Source organism: Lagenorhynchus albirostris, chromosome 7, assembly GCF_949774975.1.
Source record: "Lagenorhynchus albirostris chromosome 7, mLagAlb1.1, whole genome shotgun sequence".
NCBI lineage: Eukaryota > Metazoa > Chordata > Mammalia > Artiodactyla > Delphinidae > Lagenorhynchus > Lagenorhynchus albirostris.
In genome coordinates this window covers 8,588,855-8,606,999 of record NC_083101.1, presented here as the reverse complement: position 1 = coordinate 8,606,999, position 18,145 = coordinate 8,588,855, and the positions used below count along the sequence as shown (strand labels likewise).

Sequence of the window (18,145 nt, the reverse complement as noted above, 5' to 3'; positions counted from 1 at the left end):
TAAACATCTCTGAACCCCAGGGGTGCCTAAGAGCTTGTGCTCTGAATTCATTCTTGTTTCATCATTTACTAGTTGTATGATCTGGAACTTCTTTGAGCCTCAGTTTTCTCATCTATGAAATGGGGTTTATTAATATTATCTACCTTATAGGGTTGTCAGGAGGATTAAATGAGATGATGCATGTAAGCACAGTCCCTGTTAACTAGCTATAGCAACAAAGATGAAATTTGGTAGCAAAAGTAGGACCCTGGCTCTTAGGTAAAGACTTGAACGTGATCTAATGAGTATGGAGCTCTGTAAACAATGAGAGTGGTGTCTGGGGGAGACAACGTAGGTGTGTAGAATGGACCCTTTATAGACTTGTGGAAATCACAGAATATCAGACTGGGAACGTACTTCAGAGCAGCAGTTTCAAGCTTGAACAGGCATCAGAATCACCCGGAGAGTTTATTAAAACAAATTGCTGGATCCCACCCCCAGAGTTTCAAGTTCAGTAGGTCGGGGTTAACCTAGATTTTGCACTTCTAACAAGCTCCCAGATGATGTTGATGCCGCTGGTGGCAGGACCACCCTTGAAGAAACCCTGCCTTACTGAATCCTAGACTAGGCTTCAGTTATCCCCAGCCTGATGAGGCAGCTCATTGAGCAAAAGTTCTTCAATCCATCTGTTCAGGTTTTTACTCTAGAGCCATGATTTGTGTGTGTGTGTGTGTGTGTGTGTGTGTGTGTGTGTGTGTGTGTGTGTGTGTGTGTGTGTGTGTGTGTATGTGTTTATAACTTTTTAAATATTATAAAGTAACTTTTAAATACATTTTAAAATTCCATGTGTAATTTCACCACCTTGAATCAAGTATTTTCATCTCCTTTGGTACCTTCCAATTTTTATAGCTCCAAAGCCATTTCTACATGGCTGTAATCAAATTATACATTTACTTTCGCATTCCTCTTTTTTCATTTAACTGTATTTTGTAACTGTCTTCTTGTCATGTAGTCTTTGAAGTTACCATTTTAATCGGTGCATGATAGCCCAACAAGGTGATAAACAATTATCTGTGGAACAGTTTCCTTCCTTTTGTAAAATCAGGTTGTTTCTAGTTTTCCCACGTTAGAAATGACACGCGCTAGAGGCTGCAATGGTTGGGAAAGATGCAATGAGCTAGTTCCAGTTTTGCCATCTGAGGATCTCTTGAAATTCTGACTCCAGTGTTTTAGGGAGGAGACATTTTCTCTCGCCTATGAACGGCAGAGTATTATTAAATTAAAAACCATTTTATTGGGGCTTCCCTGGTGGCGCAGTGGTGGAGGGTCCGCCTGCCGTTGTGGGGTACGTGGGTTCGTGCCCCGGTCCGGGAGGATCCCGCATGCCGCGGGGCGGCTGGGCCCGTGGGCCATGGCCATTGAGCCTGCGTGTCCGGAGCCTGTGCTCCGCAGCGGGAGAGGCTGCAGCGGTGAGAGGCCCGCGTACCGCAAAAAAAAAACCAAAACATTTTATGCGTCCTAAGTTCATGAGAAGGCGAGTTTAATTTTTCTTACACCTGGTTTGATGAATATTGTTGGGAACCCAATCGATCTTGGGTGTCCTGGAACTCAGACTTTGTAAAGAGGTCCTTAGGATTCTGTAAAATTGAAATTTTAGCATGAACTTCTTCTGACCTTCAGGAAATTGGGTAGAAGTCCTTGTGAAGAAGGATATCGGCCATTCAAATCAGCAGTGAGGGCAGATGCAGGGGCTTGGTTCCTAGGTTTCAACTGGGTATACATGTGGTGAGAGACTGTGGAGCTCAGATCTCTACTGACTCACAGGAGAGTTTCTCAGCCCTGATTCAGCAGCTGTGTGTTGAAGTCTCCCGCCATGGGGCAGGCACGGTGCCGGGCACTGTGGGAGAAGGAAAAAACCAGTTGTTCTGCTCTCCTGGAGCTGGAGATAGCCTAGCTTTAGAAACCAACGGCCTCAAACTTTGAGTCTCCAGGCCATGTGTGTCTTAGCTGCCCCCAGCTGTGTTCCCTGCCTTAATCAGGGATGGTTTCCTCGCAAAGAAGGGAGATCCACTGGGTCCAGCTCAGGTATAAAGTAATGCATGGAAAGGGTGTGGGTGAATCTCCCCAGAATGCAGTGCAGGAAGCACAGCTGGGCCCCATGTGACTGGGAAGCCATCAAGCAGCTATTCTCGTTTCTCTCCAGTCCCTGTGATTTCTCAGCTTCACTCTTCTCTGCGTGTCGATACCAATCTCCTCTCTGCACGCCAGCTTCCCCGAAAGCACAGTTGCCTCTCTCCAGTCCATTTTTTCCCAGCAGCGGTGGGTTTTTTTTAATACTTGTTTTTATCTTGGTAAAATATACACAACATAAAATTTACCATTTTTAAGTGTACAATTCAGGGCCATTATGTACATCCACAGGGTTATGCAACCATCACCACTACCCACTTTCAGAACATTTTTCATCATCCCAGATAGACACCGTACCCATTAAACAATGACTTCCCATTCCCCCCGCTCCCCAGCCCCTCGCAACCTCTGTTCTATCTTCCGTCTCTGTGAATTTGCCTATTCTACATGTACATGTAAGTGGAATTATACAATTTTTATCCTTTTGATTTATGATTTATTTCACTTGGTGTAATATTTTCAAGGTTCATCCATGTTGTAGCATGTGTCAGAATTTCATTCCTTTTTATGGCTGAATAATGTTTCATCATGTGTATATACCGCATTTTGTTTATTCATCTATTGACGGATGCTTGGGTTGGTTCTACTTTTTAGCTATTGTGGATAATGTTATTGTGAACATTGTTACACAAGTATGTGCTTGAGTCCCTGCTTTTAATTCTTTTGGGTATGTTAACTAGGAGTGGAATTGCTGGATCTTGTGGTGATTCTATTTTTCACTTTTTGAGGCACTCTCAAACTAGTCTCAGAGTGGCTGCACCACTTTACATCATTCCCACAGCAGTGCCCCAGGGCTTCAGTTCCTCCACGTTCTCACCAACACTTGTTATTTTCCTTTTTTTTAATAACCATCCTAACAGGTATGAAGTAGTATCTCATTGTTGTTTTGATTTGCCTTTCACTAATGATTAATAATGTTGAGCATCTTTTCATGTGCTTATTGGCCATTTGTATATCTTCTTTGGAGAAATGGTATTCAAGTCCTTTGCCCATTTTTAAATTGGGTTGTTTGTTTTGTTGTTGTCGAGTTTTAGGAGTTCTTAATATAGTCTGGATATTAATCCTTTATCAGATATATATGATTTGCAAATATTTTCACCTATTATGTGGGCTGTACTTTTATTCTGTTGACAATGCCCTTTGATGCACAAAAGTTTTTAAATTTTCATGAAGTCCAGTTTATCTATTTGTTTCTCTTGTGGCCTGTGCTTTTGGTGTTTGTATCCAAGAAATCATTGCCAAATCCAATGTCATGAAGATTTCCCCCTATGTTTTCCTTTAAGAGTTTTATAGTTGTAGCTTTTACATTTATGTCTTTGATCCACTTTGAGTTAAGTTTTGTATATGGTATAAGGTAAGGGTCCAACTTCATTCTTTTGCATGTGGATGTTCAGTTTTCCCAGCATTATTTGTTGAAAGGACTGTCCTTTTCCCAGTGAATGGTCTTGGCATCCTTGTCGAAAATCAATTGATTATGTATACAAGGGTTAATTTCTAGGATTTCTCTTCTGTTTCATTGATTTATATGTCTGTCCTTATGCCAGAGTGATGTTTTAAAATGTTGACAATACAATATCCTTTCTTTCTTAAATCCCTTCTGTGGCCCATTACACTGCAAGCCCAGACCTTTTACAAAGCCCTACAAGATCCTGCGTGATCCCTGTTCTACCTTCCTCTCCCACCTTCTCATGCTACTCACTGTGCTTCAGTGGCCTGATTTTGGTCTCTAGAACAATTTGAATTCCTCCCTGTTCTTTGCACTTACTATTCTCTCTTCGAGCTGTTCTCTAACTCAGCATCCTCTTTATTTTCTCAGTGGTGTTTATCACAATTTATTTTTTTTTAATATTTATTTGGCTGTACCGGGTCTCAGTTGTGCCACGCGGAATCTTTGTTGCGGCATGCGGGATTTTTTTAGTTACGGCATGCAGGATCTTTAGTTGCTGCATGTGGGATCTAGTTCCCTGACCAGGGATCGAACCTGGGCCCCCTGCATTGGAAGAGTGGAGTCTTAACCACTGGACCACCAGGGAATTCCCACAATTGATATTTATTTGTTTACTAACTACTCTCTCATCCACTAGAGGTGAGGGTGGGAACCATGTCTACCTTGTTCATTGTTGGATTTCTAGGTCCTGGCAAGGCCCTGGCACATACAAAGTTCTCATTCACTGTTTTTTATTACTAAATTGATTTCTAGTCCCCCAATCCCCTGGTCTTGCAGCCCTTTCGCCCCTCATAGTCATAGGGTGAAGGGTTCATTCTTGGACCCTAATTTCTTGGATTCAGGTATCTATCCCTGATTCAAACAGTTGAGTTCAGGGTAGTGGGATCATGTGGTATAAACACGGCCTCCTAGACCCACATCCTCAGCAAAGTTTGTGGATAGGGCAGATTCTCTCTGAAAAGGATATAGAGAAAAATCAGTTTCAAAGAGCATGAGCTGGGAAGGAGGCCTCAAATGTGTCTGCAATATTTCCTCTTATAGTAGATGATTTAAAAGCTCAAACTAAAAGCACCTGGCTAAAATGTCATCTTCTGCCAGTGGACTATTATCCCTGACACTTTTTTAATCCCATAAACAATGATATGGATTATAAACTCTCTAAAAATAGGAATCATGGCTCTTCATTTACCTCTGTGTCCCTCATACCAACCACAATGCTTAGCATTAGTAACTTAGTAAATATTAATTGAATGAATGAATGGTTCAATTTGGTTGGAATTAGAGAGTAGCCTAACCCGTCAAAAATAAAGAAGGAAAAACGAGCTTCTTTGATTCCCCCCTCCCCAGTATAGACTCCTCAGCTTGCAGTGCATTCCATCTGAAACATATGCCGTTTTTTCTTCTTGATGAATTGAAAGTCTGGTCTGTCGTGGCAGCATTCTAAGCAAGGCACAGCTATTACCCCATCGACCATTCTTCTTTACTTTATATCGAAATCTGTCAGGATAAGATTGTTTGTAGTTTTTACTGATCTTTCCTTGGCCTTTGACTCAATGGGTAAGAAACTGCTATGGGCGCCATATGGACCTCTCCGCTGCCCAGCCCAGCTGCTGAGCCTTATATAACCCCACATCTGGATACTTCTGGGGAAGGTCTGGATGAAACAGGGTGGTATATTGTCCATTCCTTTTAAAACTTGTACCCTAATGACTCAAGCCTGCATTTGGATCAGCTGCATGTTCCCCTGGTATATCAGAGAGACACATATAAATGCGACTCTGTGAGGATAGCATGGGTTTGTTGTTATGAACTCAGGGTGGCCTCAAAGGACGTCTGGCTGTACTGAGCACAGCCCAAAGAGAGGTTTGTCATGAACTTGGATGGCATCTGCAGATCTTAACATTTGAGGTTTTGACTATGTGAAGATCTTTGAAGTCTGATGTGTAGTAATTTGTATTTTTGCTCAGGCACAAACTTGAATTACGCCTGTGGGACTATCGTGCAGAAACACGACTCTTGGCTAATGAGTGATTTAGCTAGCTGCCTGCCCAGCATCCCTAATACTCTACAGGGTTGAGTAGGCTTTTTGTTTTCAGAGGCATTTTATGGGAGAATTATATTCTACGTAGTATCACTAAATTGAGAGATGAGTGACGGTACCAGCATATTTCCCTTAGGAACATCAAAACATCAAGACTTCTACATTCTACAACTAGAGTCATAATTTTGGCAGATGTTCTCTGATATTTAACTGTCTTATATTTAAGGCTTTGATAGCTGGTTGACTCATGTAGGTACTGCAAGGTATAACATTCGTCTGGAGTTATCGGTGAGTTAACGTGGTTGAAAACTCTGGTGCTCTTTTCAATATTTTTGATGCCCTTGTGGATGATCAATAATGCCAACATGGAACCTTTTCCAGGCTAAAATTATTGCAACCATTTTCGGTAATGTAGAACTTTAAGACCTCACTCAGATAATTATTTATGCATGAAAATGGAACCAGAAATCTTTTATTATGATGATTATTTTATTATTATTATCAGTTTTGCTGTTTACTGAATGCTTACTGTGTACCAGTGACTGGGCTAAGTACTTTAGACGCATTTACCTATTTAATCCTCACAAACGACTATAGGCAGTAGATGTTATTCGATTGCACCACACCCTGTGGAGGCTCAGAAGACATTTGTGGACATTGAATGGATTCCCGTTTATCAGACGGTCTCAGAGAGATCCCACGGCTAGTGAGTGTAGAGGTGACGCTTAAGCCCAGGTCTGTCTGACTCCAAGAGCCCCTGTGCTTAATCTCTCAGTCTACGAGCCTGTGCTGTCATAGCTCTGCCACGTATAGGCTGTTTCCTGAGGCAATTGGATTGATTGTTAGAGCAAACATCTCTGCCCTTAATCAACAGCATAGAGTAGCTCTGCTTGAGGTTTTAGCTCAAATACATAATTTCGAACTCTCTTAGGTCCAAATCTTAACAAAAGCTTGATTTTAAGAAGAATGTTCATAAAGAATTACCTAAGAGATGTCCATGCCATAAATGGTTTAAATTTAATTTCTGGATTAGGCCCAACCATAAGGTAGCTGCAAATACTTGGCCTGCCTTTCTTGGCCCCTCTTAGTCTTGCTTTTCTTGATCTGTGCCTTGGTGTTACGCCTTTAACTTGCACTGATGGACAGAGCAGGAAAGAGCCATATGGATCTGGATGGTGCGTCTCTTGCAGGAAGGTCTTGAGGATTTTTCTCAAGGATTTTCCCTGTCTGTCACACAGTGTCTCCTTTAAGAGGGCCTATGAGAGAAGTTTTCCTGGGACCAAAAAGCAGCTTTGTTGTTAACCTTATAGGCAGTAGGAATCCTCTAAATGGCTGGCTGGGTTTTTTCCTCTTTGCATTGGCCTCTAGGAAGCTCAGGACCCTATTTATGGCTTGCTTCTAACAGCCTTAAAGGACTTTATAACATGCAGCCTAAACTTATTCTCTTGTTTTCAGGTTATTTGCCCACATCTAATTTTCCCTTGTTCTGAATTTGTTCTGTATCTAATTTTCTCCTTTGAGTGAGATACATTTCAGTAAGCTGCTTTAAATCTCTTCTAAAAAATAAGGTAGAGCATAAATTAAAAAAAAAAATCTGTGTTCAGCTTCTAGCCCTTAACAGCATATCCTCTGTCCCCCATTGATGGTAGCTTAGTTTATAGAATGGTTTTGACCCTTGTCTCCTCCCTACCCTATTTTTTGATTAGTGCTTTCATGAACTATTTTCCTAGGATCAACAACACCTGGGGAGAATTAGCATCACCTGCCCAGCCGTTTGGTGACCACCTAGAGCATTGAGCCCTGTGTTAATGGTCTGGATAATTGGGGTCCAAAAGTCTTCCAAATCAGCTAGCTAAACACACACTGTAATCAGAATACCAGACAAGTCCTCCAACTTTTCCAGGCAAAATCAACTCTGGAAACAGCCATTTCAATGATATTTGGCACCAGCATGCTCTCTAGTTTCAAAACTAGGACTGCAGACGCTCCACTTCCTCCTGGGTAGCGGCGGGCCTGGGTAGCTCACGCTGGGTTCCTCGTGGCCGCACAAGCCTCCCATTCCTGTGCGGCCCCACGTCCTCCTCCGGGCGACCCTCTCTGCTGCCGCGGCGCCCTCAGCCCAGCTCATGACCTCTGGCTCCTACACCTGCTGCTGGAACCCTGGGGTCTTTGTTCTGTGACTCCAGTGGTCTTCACCTGGTGGGATATAGCACTCTGCTGGACTATAAAAATACTTTCAAATTTTGGGCTTCCCTGGTGGCGCAGAGGTTGGGAGTCCACCTGCCGATGCAGGGGACACGGGTTCGTGCCCCGGTCCGGGAGGATCCCACATGCCGCGGAGCGACTGGGCCCGTGAGCCATGGCCGCTGAGCCTGCGCGTCCGGAGCCTGTGCTCCGCAACGGGAGAGGCCACAACAGTGAGAGGCCCGCGTACCGAAAAAAAAAAAAAACTTTCAAATTTTGATCAATGTACAACAGTTTATATTTTGTTTACCCAGAGCTACAAACTGTTAACATATTGTTTATTTGTTAATTCTTCACAGCAAACCTAGTTTTCCATCTTGATTGTGGTCTCTTGTATACTCTGGAGAAAAAATTCTCAAGTGTGTCTCAAACACCCAGTCTTTCTTAAGTGTCTGCTTGATAATATCTGTTGCCTCTCACAACTTACTTGTGCCAAAGTGACCTCTGCCCTACACCAGGTCCTGTCACGTGCCCAGCTCAACTTTTAGTAAGACAGACCAGGCTCAGCGGTATGTATCGTCAGTTGTAGCAAAAATAAATTTTAAGCTTGATCAAAAATATATAATGTTGGGGACTTCCCTGGTGGCGCAGTGGTTGAGAATCCACCTGCCGATGCAGGGACACGGGTTCGTGCCCCGGTCCGGGAAGATCCCACATGCCGTGGAGAGGCTAGGCCCGTGAGCCATGGCCGCTGAGCCTGTGCGTCCGGAGCCTGTGCTCCGCAACGGGAGAGGCCACAACAGTGAGAGGCCCGCGTACGACAAAACAGACAAATATATATATATATATATAGTGTTGGGACTTCCCTAGTGGCGCAGTGGTTAAGAATCCGCCTGCCAATGCTGGGGACATGGGTTCGAGCCCTCGTGCGGGAAGATCCCATGTGCCGCGGAGCAACTAAGCCCGTGCGCCACAGCTACTGAGGCTGCGTGCCACAACTACCAAAGCCCGCATGCCTAGAGCCCATGCTCTGCAACAAGAGAAGCCACCACAATGAGAAGCCTGCGCACCGCGATGAAGAGTAGCCCCCGCTCTCCGCAGCTAGAGGAAGCCTGCTTGCAGCAACAAAGACCCAATGCAGCCATAAATAAATAAATAAATTTATTCAAAAAAATATATATATAATGTTATATACCTTTGTATACTGCTCTTATGAATACAAAATACTTTCAGTTTTCTGAAAGGTATTTTTAAGAACCTGTGTTTACTTCTGAATTCAGGCAGGCCTACCATCAAAAATGTAGTACTTAACAGCCATGAACACAGACCCAAGAATTTGAAAAACACCCTTTTACTTCTTTTAGTGCTGTTACCTTGAAAATGAATCTTACTTTTTTGCCAGCCTTTCACCATGTGAGCTCTGAACAGTCATAGCTCTTTGTTAGACCCTCAGAACCAAGTCTAATGCTTTTAACTTATTAGCTGCCCCCCGGTAGGCAACTTGGGACAAATTTCCCCGGGGGTATGGGACCCAGAGCATTTGAGGCTTCTTTCGGGTCTTTGTCCTGTCTCGGGGCAAGTCCCTATTTTGTTGGGGTGCACATCCATTCCGCGGGTTGGAGCAGCTTCACCCTCTTCGTAGGAGAGGAGAATATCTGTGATTTTAAAATTTGCTCCCCTTTTTTCCCCCACTGGGTGAAGTTAGGGAAAGTCACGCCCAAATCCAGTGTAGCCTCTGCTGTGACTGACTTACCAAAAAGGGCTCCCAGTTTCATGCCACAACGAATATTCTTATTTTTATATTGAACTATTTTACATATTTAATTAAAGCAGTTACTTTGGACTCCTTTATATGTAAGAAAAGGATTGTATGCTTTTTGGCCTCAGCTTTTTAATTGGTCTTTCGCAGTTATCACTGTGTTGCAGTCTTTTAAAATATAATCTCAGGCTGTGTTTGCTTAATAGATGTGAAGACTTTTTAATTACGTTGGGAGTACATTTCAGCCACTCTAAATTCTCCTTTTGATCCCTTCGATAGTTCCACAAATTCCCTTGCAAATTCGCCTTTGGATGCTTCCCCTTCTTGTTCCCACTGAGCCTGCTCTTGCCAAAGTCACCAGAGACCTTTCTGCTACCAAATCCAGGTGACGCGTTTAGTCTTTAGCTCACGGGCCCACTCTGCACATGCGCCCTGTTAAAACTTTCCCCTCCCTTGGCTTCTGCGCCTCTGCTCTCCTGTACTTCTCTTTCTACCTCCCTACGGCACCGTCTCAGCTTCTTTTAGGGAGCTCTTCTCGTCTGCCTGGCCCTTGAATTTGGTTGCTCCTCAGGGTTCTCTTCTCACTCTGTCTGCTCTCCCTCGTCATCTTTCCTATCCCCATGGCTTCAGGTACTGTCTTTAGGCTGGTGACTCACAGGTCCATATATTCTTCCCAGGTCTCTGTCCACAGCATATAGGACCACCTGCCCAAATGTCCACTGGACATTGCCATGGGCAGTTGAACCTTAAAACGCCCACTACGGAACTCACCGTCGTTGCTCTTTGCCCACCCACACCACTGGGTAAATGGCTCTACCTTTCCTTCCGTTGCTAATATCAGAAACCAGGAGCTTACCCATAGCCCACATCCAGTCTCTTACCAAATCCTGTTGGTTATATGTTCTCAACAGATTTCATGGGTAAGTTGCTCTTATTCACATGGATGTGCACTCACAATGCCAGACAGTATTTTGAGGAGTTGATAGACAGATAGATAGATAGATAGATAGATAGATAGACATATATACGTATATATATGTATGCATGGAAATAGGTATTATGTATATGTACTAATGTAAATTTCACAACTACCTGATGGGGTATAGATACTTTTGTTACCCTCATTTTATAGATGAGGTAACTGAAGTTCAAAGAGATTAACTTGTCCAAAGTCACACAACTAGTAAGTTGCAGAGCTTGTCCCCCTGTCTTATGCACAGTAGGTTGTAGTCATTTAAAAGTTCTGTGATCTCCCCATTGTTATAGGCTGCGCTCCAATGCCCCTCATACCTTACGGCGCATAAAAATCACTTGAGGAATTTGTTTAACATTCAGGCTCTGATTTGACATGTCTGGAGTGAACCAAATAGTGTGCATTTCTTTTACAAGCTTCCATTGTGAAAGTGACTTTTAATTCCTTATATGTTTCTCATTTGATCTCTTAAGGAGATAGGAATAGGAAAAGGACAGGCGTGTTTGCTTCTATGAACTCCCTTTTTGGAGTGACATTTGTGTCATTTCCTCCTTCTCTGAGCTTCCGGCAGTTTTTCTTGGTCTCCCTGACTTCTCAAAGATTCCATTCAACAAGTTTTGATAAGAACATCCAGTTTGTCAGAATTCTCAGCTGTAGTTAACCTGATTCTGGGGGATGATTTCCTTAATGCTACAAAGAGTACTTTCCCAAATGTCCCACTCTGTCAGCATCATACTTATGCTTTCAAACAAATAACAACAACAACAAAAAGCCAAAGCCTTCACATCTCTCCTTTGCTTATGGAATAGAGCTTTTAGCTTTCCAAAAATGCCTCCAACCAATCTTTGGAGCCTTCACGCCTCTGGCCCATGATCCAGCCAAATAGGCCTTTACTCACCGTCACCCAGGCCTCTGGGGCTTTTTTATGCCTCTCAGTCCTTCTAAAATGCCTTCTTGAAATACGCCTCTACCAGGGCTGTTTTCCATGTAGCCTTACCTTATTCCCCTATGGGAAAATCATCTTTCACTCTTTAGAACCCTGCAATTGTTTGCATTTCTCTATGGCACCTGTCATATTTTACACTGAAATTATTCGTGTGCATTTCTTATACCTTTTCAGTGGGCAGAACTCATGGTTCTTTTTTATTGTATCCCCAGTGGCATCTAGCTCACTGCCAAATGTCTATGTATTAGCTAAAAGATGAATTTTGCTGAAAATCTGGTGTCTGATCAATTTTTTTCTTTTCTTAAATTTTTAGATTACTTTCCAGTCTCTGTGTGTGTATGTGCACATGCATGCCGATATACTTTTAAACATACTTTTCTGATTATAAAAGGAATACATGCTCATTATAGAAAATTTGAAATATAGTGAAAAAGCACTGGAAAATTAAATTAGTCTGTAATCCTACCACCTATGGATAATCACTATTAAGATTTAGTGTGTCCCTTTAGTAATTAAATTTATATACAAAACAGTTTTATAGTTTTTTTGTGCTTCTTTACTTAAAAACAAAGTAGTCTCTTTTTGAAGACATAGATACTCTTCCGCAAACAACTTTGTCTTCTTCCATCTAAATCTCTTATTTCTTCTGTATGTCTGATTGACTACGCACTGGCTAGGACTCCAGAACCATAGTAAATATCATGGTTGCAGGCATCCTTCTCCTGCAATTCCAGGTGAGATTTTTAGGCAGTATGTGAGGGTTATCTTTTCTCAATCATTGTGTGTCTGAGAACGTCTTGAGCTATGCCTTCCATAAGAGCAGCTTGGTTGGTTTTTAAATTTCTGAGTCATCACCTTTCTCTCTTAAAAATTCACATGTTGGGGACTTCCCTGGTGGCACATTGGTTACGAATCCGCCTGCCAATGCAGGGGACACAGGTTCGATCCCTGGTCCGGGAAGATCCCACATGCTGTGGAGCAACTAAGCCCACGTGCCACAATTACTGAGCCTGTGCTGTAGAGCCTGAAAGCCACATCTACTGAGCCTGCGTGACACAACTACTGAAGCCCACGCGCCTAGAGCCCGTGCTCCGCAACAAGAGAAGCCAGTGCAAAGAGAAGCCCGCGCACCACGACGAAGAGTAGCCCCCACTCACCGCAACTAGAGAAAACTCGCACGCAGCAACGAAGACCCAACGCAGCCGAAAATAAATAAATTTATTTTTCAAAAAAAATTCACAAATTTTGATCTGTTACTGTATTGCTTTCCTAGGCCTGCCGTAACAAATTACCACAAACTGAATGGCTCAAAACAACAGAAATTTATTCTCTCATAGTTCTGGAGGCTAGAAGTCTGAAGTCAAGATGTTGGCAGGGCCACACTCCCTCTGAAGGTTCGAGGGAGAAATCCTCCCTTGCCTCTTCCAGCTTCCATGGTTACCAGCAATCCCTGACATCCTTTGGCTTGTAGCTGCATCACTCCAATCTCTGCTTCACATGGCCTCCTGACCTGCATTTCTGTAACTGTGTCTCCCTCTTTTCTCTTATAGAGACACCAGCCATTGGACTTAGGTCCCACCCTAATTCAGTGACCTCATCTTAACTTATTTAATTACATCTACAAAGGCCCTCTTTGCAAATAAGAGCGCATTCTGAGGTTCCAGGTGGATGTAAAGTGGCGGCAGGGGGCGGGGAACACCATTCAAGCCAGTACAGTTACTTTCTGCCCTTTAGTGTTCAGAAAGAAGCCTGAGACAGTTTAGTGTATTTTCTTTTTCGGAAACCTTTCCTGCCTGGATCTTTCTCAAACCTTCATCTTTATTCTTTTATTTTAAAAATGTTTCCCATAGTTTCTCTGTGTCTTTCTCTTCTCACCAATTTTTCCCAAAATATTGCATCTTTGCAAATCTTGGACCCAGGTCTTACATCACGGGTGAATATTTTCTTCAGATATATCTTTGATTATTGCTCATTTTTTCCCCTTGAAACAATAAGGAAGATCTTTTTTCTGTCCCCTGTAGCTGTCTTTTCTTTCTCATTATTTTCATTTTGTTTTGTGCCTTTTCATTTTGGAAAGGCATCTCAAATGATAAACATCCTACTGTCTCTGTTTTCTACAGTAAATGTTTTGCTTTCCTCCTCCAATGAGGATTTTAATCCTACATTTGCATATTTTGTCCTCTTTTATCTTGCCTGCTTCCACAAGCTTTATACGCTTGTTGCAAAAATTGTCTTCTGTCTTATTGAGGACAACAACTGCTTTTCTAAACTTTTATTTTGGTTTCATAGTAAAAAATGATGAGCTTCCTTTTTTAGTTTTCAGGATCATATGTCGCATTTTTTTTTCATAACTCCCATGTTGGTGATTTTTTTTTTCCTTTTTACAAAATCTTCAAACAAAAACAAAGAGCTATTCAGACCTTGTATTTTCAACAGACAGAATGTACAATGGCCTGAGCCCTCATTGTCCTTTTGGGTACTGCAGCTTCTCTGAACCAAACATCTGGATGGCCAGTGGTTGTGCAAAGCTCCCTGATCAATATCCAGAATCTAGCTGGCATTTATCTTGTAAAGCTCTGCTGGAATGAGATAGGATGTTCTCTGTGCTTGGCTTTTTGCTGCTCTGAATGAGTAGCTCTAGAATTTATACATATAGCCAGGACTTAGGGGGCTCCAGGTAGCAGTCTGGTTGGAAGAGGAGTATTAAAGTAATGTTTGCTTAGCTCTTTACATAAGCTTGAGAAAATACCATCTGTGTAGATTAAAGAACAGGATTCAGATTAAGAAGGTTATATCTCCCCCATCCCAACCACACTTTGGTGCGCCCAGCAGCTTGGCATATTGACAAAACCATGTTCCCCAGGGTGCTCTGCTACCAGGACCCTTCCGGTCTGTCTCCCTACCTATGGCACGTTGCTTATGAAGACTGCATTTTCTAACATGGACTTTGTCTCCCTCCCTCCCCACATCTTGCCCAATGTGTTCTTGGAGAGAAGAAGAGGTGCTGAAATGACTGGGGCTACCTTAAAATGCAGTACCTGTGCAGTAAAAGGATGATGCCCGATGTTTTATTGTTATTCTTCATATAGACCCAGCGTTTCTTAGCCCAAAGGAGGTGGTGAAGAGGAAAATAAACTGCCATCCAGCTTTCTGTAATGACCACATATTTGCTCTGTTTTGGGCAACAAAGTCAGTGACCGAATATGTTTCCCATTTCTTTTCTCCATTGGCCATACAGTAAGTAGAAAATATCCTGATGTTTTGGCCATTGGGTGGACAATCAGTCTTCAGACTCATGAATTGTCATCTTTTGTGCTGAATCTTCACAAATATTTTACTGGGAATTTGAGTATCAGGGACTAGTCAGATATTTTAATGAAGAAACCAAGATGGATAGCGTTTGAGATGGAGGGTTAGATGACAGTACTCATCCTGACTTGCCTCAGATTTCTCAGTAGAATAGGTGGAGAAGTCATTGCTTGGAAGAAAAGGTGTTTCCGGTGTGGCAATTTGGTGATTGACAAGTCAGGGCCAAGATGGCAGATGTAATGGGAAGTGAAAAAGGAATGGATAAAAGAACTGGGGAGTGGTAGTGAAGATCTAGCCATGGTCAAGAAGCATGAGCTTGGCGTAGGCCTAGTCATGTGGAAACATGTCTCTTTGAACACAGAAGGGAAGTGTGAGAGTTTACTTGGTAGGAGGTGATTGAAAACTGGGACTTGACTTGGTGGGCTTGAGTAGAACTCAGCAGTACGAAGGTCTATGTGTTAGTAAGTGCAGTGTTGGTGTGATTAACCACAGATCCCCAGCTAGAATGTGTACTGGAAAGAGCCAGCGTGGGTTATAAGTCAGGTACTGTGATGGCAAATCTATACCAGTGTGGGTGAGAGCAGGTTTGGGGTCTTAGTAGTGGATGACAAAGCCATGGAGTTAAGCGAGGTCATTAGATTTGAGACAGCTGAAGGGCGTGAGCTCAAGACATCAGATAAATCATTGTGATGGACGTTGAGTTTGCTGAGGATGTTGGCCAGAGATGTGGATGATAAGTCTGAGCCCAGATCCGAGGCCTTGGTTGTTCTTTAGCCGACAATTATCTTCCTAGCTGGAGAATCTTCTAACCAATTCAGGTTCTCTGACATGTGCCCTGGCACTCAGCACTCCAGCTGCCCAACCTCCCAAATCTTTTCTCCACCCCATGGCACAGGCAGAAGAGGATGGAGGTGAAGAGTGGGAGGAAGAAAACATCTCCTCTGGTCCCCGTCTCCACTCCCTTGCCTCTCGCTGCAGACAGCGGAAGTGAACCAGACTGACCAGGAGAAGTGAACCAGGGGCCCGGGAGCAGTACTTGCCAATCAGGGGATGGCTTATTCCACCCATGTTCAGGCCTTATCTCCCCACCTTTTTTTGATGGAAACATTTTAACTTTCTTTCTTCCCTTCTGAGCCATACTTTCTAAGTCAGGGGTATGGATGTGTGTCAGGGTGTCTACATGTCTGTGATTGGCGTATGCAAATGGTCTCCTTGACCAGTATTTGTAGTTTTAAAAGTCTACTTATGTTGGAAATCATTTCTCAAAGGTCCTGTACATCTTCCAGAATAAATTGCATTATAGCGACAAAACCTTTGCTCCCCAAGGCAGAGTTGTCCCTCCAGCCTCTGACCGCCCCCAGTGCCCCATCCTTACTTCTGTTCTGTGGCATTTAACCAGGTTATGTGTGATTTATCTGTTTACATGTGTGTGTCTCTCTCTCCCAGTAGGATCTGTGCTCCTCCAGGGTAGGGATCATGTTGCATTTGTCTTTTTAATTCCAGCAGTTAGTACAGACCCTGAGAAATTAGTTCTCAATAATATCGGAAGAGTGACAAATGTTTAAACAGACCTTCCAAGAGCGTAAATGCAGCACTGAAATGGTTTAATCATACTAACAATAGTCACGGCGTTTTATATTAATCATTATCATATTATTATTAAAATACATATTGTTATAACATGATTGAGCACTTCCTATGTCCAGAAACTATTCTAGGTTCATTCCATGTTTTATATTATTTTATCACTTTTTTTTTTTTGCGGTACGTGGGCCTCTCACTGTTGTGGCCTGTCCCGTTGCGGAGCACAGGCTCCGGACGCTCAGGCTCAGCGGCCATGGCTCATGGGCCCAGCCGCTCCGCGGCATGTGGGATCTTCCCGGACCGGGGCACGAACCCGTGTCCCCTGCATCGGCAGGCGGACTCTCAACCACTGCGCCACCAGGGAAGCCCTTGTTTTATATTACTGAATCCTCTCCACAAGCCTAAAAGTGGCTACAATCATTTTCCTCATTTTAGAGATAGGGAAAATGAAATTTAGAGAGGAAAAATTAAGTGATTTGCCCAAGGTCACACAGCTAGTAAGTGTGGAACTGAGATTTGAACCTGATCAGTTGGGTGCCAAAACCCACACTTGTAACCACTCATTTTAAAGAGAGGAGATAGGGGCGGGGGATGGAAATCTGAAATATTATTTTTAAAGATATAATTTACACAAATTTTAAAAGATTTTTTTCCTAAGTTAAAATACTGTTTCTGTGACTTATATATACCTGAATGCCAAGTACCCAGTGCATGATAAGCAGAGATCGCAGAGATCCTAGTGCTGCTTAAGGTATGGAAACAGACACCAGCCCAAAGAAACAAAGCAATTCAGTAGAGAGGAAAGAGCCTTTTGTTTTTGAAAATTTATGTATTTGTATTAATTTAGGAAATATTCTCATCTAATTGCCTCTAATATTAAACTAATAATACTTTTATTTACAGTAGTTAATGAATAACACTTTATTCTTCCTTTTTTAATTTTTTCTTTTACATTAATTTGTTAAATCATACAGATGGATATTATTGCTTAGATATTACTTTTTCCCAGAAATAAAACATCTAAGACATTGAACACTGTTTAGTGTTAAATGAATCAGTTACAGTTTGGCTGAAATTAGAAAGCCTCTACTCCAGATATTAAATTACATGAATTTCCACTGTTTTTAGTGTATTTAACTAACTGAAGGTGTTTCAGCCTGAGAAACTTAATGGATCTTGGTCACACAGAGTTGCATCAAGGTCCAGCATGTGACAGTCCTGTCCAATAGAACTTTCCGTGACTGTGGAAATTTGTCATTTGCTCTGTCCAGTGTAGCCATCACCTGTGGCTACTGAACACTTAAAATACGGACAGCGCAACAGAGGAACTGAGTGTTTTTTATTTTATCTCAATTAATTTAAAATTAGATTTAAATGGGGCTAGTGGCTCCAGGATTGACCAGTGCAGGAACTCTAAAGGAATTCCTCACAGGACCAGGCAGATCCTAACCAAGTGATGATTTGATTTGCTTTTTCCCTTTTCTCTCTTGGGCGCAGTCCTCCTCAGTACCGATCCTTTGGTGTATGACCAGGTTAGAAACGTTGGACAAAATAAAATATCGTAAAAATCATGTCCTTTTTTCTTAGCATTACTGATGTTAAATATATGTTAATTCCCTTCCCCTGAACTTCTGCACCAAAACAAACTCAGAAGAATTCTGCTATTTGTATCTTCTGTAGGGAAACTCTCCCCTGTGTTCCTGGTGAGTGAGGGTGTGGCTGGCAGGTGGAAA

At 42.5% G+C, this 18,145-nt stretch overlaps 1 protein-coding gene across 1 annotated transcript in view; it reads left to right on the top strand.

Moving 5' to 3' along the window:
- The window catches only part of GARNL3 (GTPase activating Rap/RanGAP domain like 3), a 154,332-nt gene that overhangs the window by 46,129 nt on the left and 90,058 nt on the right, over nucleotides 1-18,145 (top strand). The gene's annotated exons all lie outside the window — the stretch shown is intronic.